We start from the raw sequence: 6,268 nt of genomic DNA, 5'->3' as shown, positions 1-6,268 counted from the left end.
TCTCAGCGCACCTGGGGGTGGGGGCTGGGTTGGCACAGCATTCTGGGGGATCTAACCTCAGCCACTGTGTCTGCTTAAGCAGGCACTTTAATCTGCTGAGCTATGTGGCCAGCCCCACTCCAAGTTCTTCTTGATTTTATCCTTTGTGTTGAGAAATCTGCAGTGATTTTGATGGGCTTTCAATTATGGGTGACATGTTTTTTTCTAACAGCTTTTAATATTCTATTCTTTTGTTCAATTTCTGGGATCTTGATTATTATGTGTCTGGGTGACAGTCTATCTTGATTATGGCTAGTGTAGTTCTATATGTCTCCCTTATCTGTATATCAGATCTTTCCCCATGCTTTTTAAATTTCCTGCTACTACTTCTGCAAACATTCTTTTTTTTTTTTTTTTTTTTGGTGGAACCACGGATTGAACTCAGACTCTTGTGCTTGCCAGGGAAGCACTTATTCCACTGAGCCATATCCCCTGCCCCTGCAAACATTCTTTTTATGTCCTTTGTATTAACTCCAGCTATTCCCTTGATATGAACTAGTCTTATATTATTTTTCTTTTCATTGTCTTGCATCTGTTGTACTGTTACTTCCTGGTTTCCTGTTATTTTTAAGAGATGCTTTCTTTTTCTTGCAGTAAAACAAATTATTTATTACAGCATATAATGTGTTATATTAAATTTACACAATGATTATGTATATAAGCATGGTGTTTATATCATACAGTAATTTAATGAGAGGAATAGCAAAATAAATACTACTCATGCATAAAATAGGCATATATTGGTATAAGAACAATTTTACACAATACTATTCACAAAAAAAAGAAATAAATAAAATTAAGCCCTTCCAGCTAAGGTCAGTGGTCAAGTCTGGACTGGATTACACTACTGTTCAGTCCAATGTTTAGGTTACACAATGCTCAGTGAGCAATTCTGGGCTTAGAATCATGCCCAAAGTGTTTTCATGTAGAATGAATTTCTCTATACCAGAGTACCAACATTTTACCCCAAAAGCAAGTTCTCTAATTGTTACATTTGCTGCAAATTAGAGAAGGCTGGAAAGGCATCAAAATGCTGGATATATGGCACAAGAAAAGGTTACTGTTACCAGAAACCAGGCACCAAGTGTGCCAAAAGGTTTTCTAAGTCCTTTGAAGGTAATACCAGCACCCCATCCAGATTGTTACCATTGAATTTGCGATCTGGTCTATAAGTTCTTAGTCCACTAAACAGCACAGTTCTGAGAAGAAAACAGATTGAGGAAGATGTGACAAATGCAGATTGCATATAAAAAGACATAGAAAACTATGGCCTTGGGGCTTACTTCCCACAACAGTACTCAATGCTGTGCCACCAGCTCTGCCCTGAAGAATCAAGGGACAAATGTCCTGAACAATTCCACCCACCTGACTGACCTTGGAAGCAAAATGTCTCATCCCATTAAAATTTAAAGGTCAAAAATCTGTACCTTACTAGATGCTCTGAAAATTAAAATAAAAATCAGCTGAGAGCACAAAAGTCATGCACAATTACCATTGCAAGCTCAATATTTACTTCTAACTAGCAATACATTCTTTACCTTACATTAAAGGCCCTAGTGTTTATACATAGAGGAGACATAATTTACCTTGGTTTTATCTCAATAAAAGCAATTTCATGAAAGCATTACACAAAAACTAAAATATCCCTTTTCCCCTTTTGCATCAGAAACTAAGGGGAAAGCCACCTCACATCAATGCTATTCAGACTGTGGTCATCAGCTTCAAAGAGCCAGACCGAGAGTGTAGGATTTTCTTCTTGAGGGTGTGCGAAGCCTTAATTTTGACTAAGGTTTTTGTAGATTTAGGTGTAGTGACCATCTGCATTGGAAGAGTTTGGAAAAACTGGGACCATGTCAGGCCCCCACTCTTTTCCCAATCACTGGGTGGTGGTGCTCTGGTCCACAAACTTGCCTTCACTCATGCTGGACTCACTGTTGCTGAAGTAGTTCATGGTGTTCAGGCCCTGCTCCTTCTCACTGGTGTCTACCACGGTAGAGTTGAAAAGGGACTCACACTAGGCAGAGTACTCAGAGTCACTGGTGGCGTGGGCATAGGGGTTGTAGGGCAGAGGCAGGGGCAGTGGGTACATGCCCACGTGCTGCCAGGCAACCCTGACAGGTCCTCCGCAGAGTCTCTTCATAGAAGATCTCAGCTGAGGACTTCCAACGCCAGTAATTGGTTCGTTTGCGCTTTTGTTTGGCCACCACGGCCTCCTGTCAGTGGCCATGCGACTTGTTTCGGGCCCTATGGCCACCTGTGCCCACAGGCCTGCTGTGCAGGTCCTCTGAGCCCCGCCTCCACCCTTCTGGCCCTTGCACGAGGCCCTTTCGTCCATGAAGCGGCACTTCTTGCTAGCGGGGCAGGCTTTCTCCCTGACCATGGGCAGGCCACTGCCCAGCCCCGGGGGAGCTTGGCTTATGACCGCAAGGTGGAGCTCCTCAAGCCGCCCCCTGCTTCTGTGGCCCATGCTCCTGTGGCCCGTGCTCCTGTGGCTCGCATTCCTGTGGCCCACGCTCCTGTAGCGGGCGGTGGAGTCTGGCTCTGGCTGCTGCCCTGGGGTGAACTGCACCTTCACCAGCGGGAAGTCCTCCGGGCATTGGGAAGAAGAGCCCTCGCTTTTGCAGTCCAAGGCCGGCCTCCCCTCCGCCACAAAGGCTGCAAGAGGCAGCTTGGAGGACCGGGAGCCAGGGCTGGCTGCAGGCTGCTCTTCTGAGCCATCTTTTTACGAAGTTGTACAGCGTTGCGCTCTTGCACGAGCCTGGGAACCTGGCCTGGACTCTTCGTCTGAGCGGCAGCCGGGGTCTGATCACTTTCTTTAGGGTACTGTCCTGATCCCCGGGGCAGCAGGACACCAAGCTTGATCCTGGGAGGCTGCCTCGGCATTTTGGGGGAGATGTTTGCTTGGGAGCTCCAAGGCAGCACCTGTTAAGCAACCCTCAGACACTGTCAGCCTCTTGCCTTCCAGTGCTGCCTTGGGTTCCTTTGACCACTGCTTCAGCCGGGAGAAAGTCGAGTTTTCCAGAGAGGGCATTCCACCAGAGGGCAAACACGGAACTTTGAATTCTTCAGGTTTACACTGCTGGCTGCGGGTCACTGCTCCTAGCGGCCCTAACACACACGCTCGCATTCCTCAGAAGCCCTTTCGTGGGGTGTGCATTCACTTTGATCCTGGGTTTGTTGGTCCTTAAAGGATGTGTATTTTTCTGGACCAAGCTCAAAATGTAGCCATCCATTTTCTTACTGGATGATGGGTGGGAGGCAGGCCACAGACTGCTGAGCCATGGTAAGGACACATCTGCTTTGGCGGCTTCTAGTTCAGGTTCTAAACAAAGGTCTGTAGTTTGGTTCTCAAGCTGCTCCTTTTCCCAGAGAGGGGTACCTGCTAGACAAGGAGGAGCATCGGACTCTGCACAGCCACTGCAGAGTGGGTGAAGTGTGGAACTTCCCAAGTTCTCCTATGACCTTGTCTCCTTGACTTGTTTTCAGTGGCTAGAGGTATGTGATTGCCTTTTGTTCCTTCCTTTTGTCACTTTTTGAAGCCTCCAATGTTCCCCCTGACTCTGCAGCTATAGTAGGGAGCTAGGGGTTGGTGAGCAAGGCTCTCAGGAGAGTGGGAGAGCTGACTAAACTCACCAGAGCTCCGGCTGTGTGTGGTTCAATGTGGCTTCCACCACACTGAGGGGAGGTGGGCAAGCTACAGTTCAAGAGGATCCTATGATGATACATGCCTGCCGAAGTTCTACAAAGCTCTCTCAATGGTGTGCTGGTGCAGGTTAGGGCTCTCCAAGGCTTCTTCAGGTCCCTGTGGCAGTCAGGGCTCTCTGGAGGTCTTCTTGCTAGAGAGGAGTAGCTGGGCTTAGCGGAACTCTGGCAGGAGGGTTGTGGAGAAGTTTTGGCTACAGAGTCTCTCTGGCAGTTTTCAGGGCAAGGACAGGTACCCAGGCTCAGAGGAACTCAAGTGGGATGGTTAGGGGGCAGGCTATCCTATGGTCTTCAAAGTGAATATGGGGGCTGGGCTCAGTGGAATTCCCTCGTATTATTTCAAGAGATCTTTCTTTTCACAATCTCCAGCTGTAGTGCTGTCTTTAAGGTCTGAAAGTCTATCTTCAGTTTCATTCAAGGAGCTTTTTATAGCTTTCAATGCAATTCTTTTTGTTTATTTATTTTTATTTTTTCATGTTTTAGTAAGGGTGTACAGGGTCTACAGGTACAGGGTCTCACTACATAGGTCAGACTTGTAGTGATCCGCCTGTGTTCAGCTTCCCAAGAGCTGGGATTACAGGCATGTACCACCACACCCATCTCAATGGCCATCTCAGGGCACACTGGGGGCGTGGCCAGCACAGCAGGGATAGGAATCAGACTCCTGACCCCTGCATCTGCCTAAGCAGGAACTTTAATCCATTGAGCTATTTGGCCAGCCCTTCAGTGCAATTCTTAACCTCCTGGATATCTATGTGAATCTGTTACATGCATTCTCTTTCTTTCTGAATTGTTCATTTAATATTTCCATCATTTTTCTATTCTCTATTTTTTAAATCTATGTCTTCTTTAAATGTACTGAACAATTCTTTCACCATCGTGATTTTGTATTTTACTTGAAAGATTATTTGTGATTTGATTTCTTCTGTATCCTGATGGATTTATTCATTCAACTCATTTTCTGTCATTTCAGAAATTTCAGCTATATAACTTGCAAGTTTTTTTATAACTTTGTCTCCTGGACCTGTTCTGAATGGGCTGAAGATTTAAAGTTGCCTTTTACTCCTTTGCTTTGAAATTTTCAAATCTCCCAAATTTCACTAGGGCCTCCGTCAGGGCCTCAGCTTGGCTTCTGCATTGATGGGGGCAGCAGGGCAAAGCTGGGTGAAGCTCATGCAATGGTGTAAAGGGGGGCTATCAGTCACTAAAGTTCCTGGGGATGTCAAGGTCTCAGTGTGGCTCCTATGAGTGGTGGGGTAGACTGAAGGTCTACAAGATCCTGAGACAGTGTGAGGGCCAGACCACACTGCCTCAAGGCTTCCTTGATGGTGTGGGTGTGTTCTGCAGCCCTGCAAGGCTCTTGCAAAGGTGGGGGGTGTGGGATGTAGCCTAGCATGTCCCCCATGATGGGACAGGTTCCTTACAAGTCTGCTAAAGCTGTGAGTTCTGATTTTTGGTCACATTTATATCTATATGAATTTTTGGATGAACCACTTAATATTTTGGATGTAGCTTCTTCATTTTCATGGTAATAAGACTAACATCCAGGTCCATTTTTTGTACAAGTCGCAATGAGACAGATCAATGCACAACAAAAGCTAGCTGGGAAAGCAACTGTGACCTGTCCACAATGAGCCATTAATTTTAAGTGCCCAGACACATGACAGGCCTTTTAGTTCCCTGAGTGTGAACTTTTCAGAAGAACTTGAGTGTGATTTCAATGGGATGGGCTATTGTGAGGCATGGGATCTCATTTCTGCCTCTAAAGACCTACAAATTTGACTGTACAGGTCTTTAGAGGCAGCGATGAGATCCCATGCCTCACAATAGGCCATCCCATTGAAATTATGCTCAAGTTCTTCTGAAAAGTTCACACTCAGTTTGACTGACCTTATCAGATCCCAAAGCTACAGCTTTTGTTGCACAGGTCTTGCTTTATCTTGGTCTTAACCATCCAGCAGAAAGTATTAAAGCAAAGTATAAGAAGTAAAGCCATGTTGTTATGTTGAGCTGTAGGGGACTCAAGTCAACAATTTCTGACACTGCCAGTCAAGCAGAAGACCCAATACTATTATGGACTACTGGACTCTTTTAGAATATTTTGCTGAGTTTACACACCTATAATATTCAAATAACGGAACTAAACAAAAAAGGGGATGCCGATGAATGTCCATTTTGTATCTGTGTATTCAAAATGGTTAGAATAGATGTATAGTTACATTCTCTTAATGAATAGAGGGATTTGTTCTAATAGTATTTGTTAGTAGGATATCATGTCTGCATCTTGTACAGCAAATAGCCACTAGGAAGAGTGTATGCAATGTGTTAATTATTGGAACTATTTTACCAGTTTGGTTTGAAACTGTCTCATTGCTATTTGTTTCTCAATAAAATTATGGAAAGAATAAATACCTGTACATAAGAAATTCTCACCTATTTCTTCAAGATTTACAGGCATAGAAGGATATATGGACTCCAGGAAGGCTTTGCTATCACAGCATTCCGTGACAGCCCAAGCTCTCTTTCC

At 45.0% G+C, this 6,268-nt stretch overlaps 1 pseudogene; it reads right to left on the bottom strand.

Moving 5' to 3' along the window:
* Nucleotides 1-1,740: 1,740 nt before the first annotated feature.
* LOC101566316 lies at nucleotides 1,741-5,146 on the bottom strand (annotated as a pseudogene).
* Between the last annotated feature and the right edge of the window lie 1,122 nt (nucleotides 5,147-6,268).

The sequence above is a fragment of the Octodon degus genome, unplaced genomic scaffold (assembly GCF_000260255.1).
Source record: "Octodon degus isolate 3935 unplaced genomic scaffold, OctDeg1.0 scaffold00082, whole genome shotgun sequence".
NCBI classification, from domain to species: domain Eukaryota; kingdom Metazoa; phylum Chordata; class Mammalia; order Rodentia; family Octodontidae; genus Octodon; species Octodon degus.
This window is presented reverse-complemented; position numbering and strand designations above follow the sequence as displayed.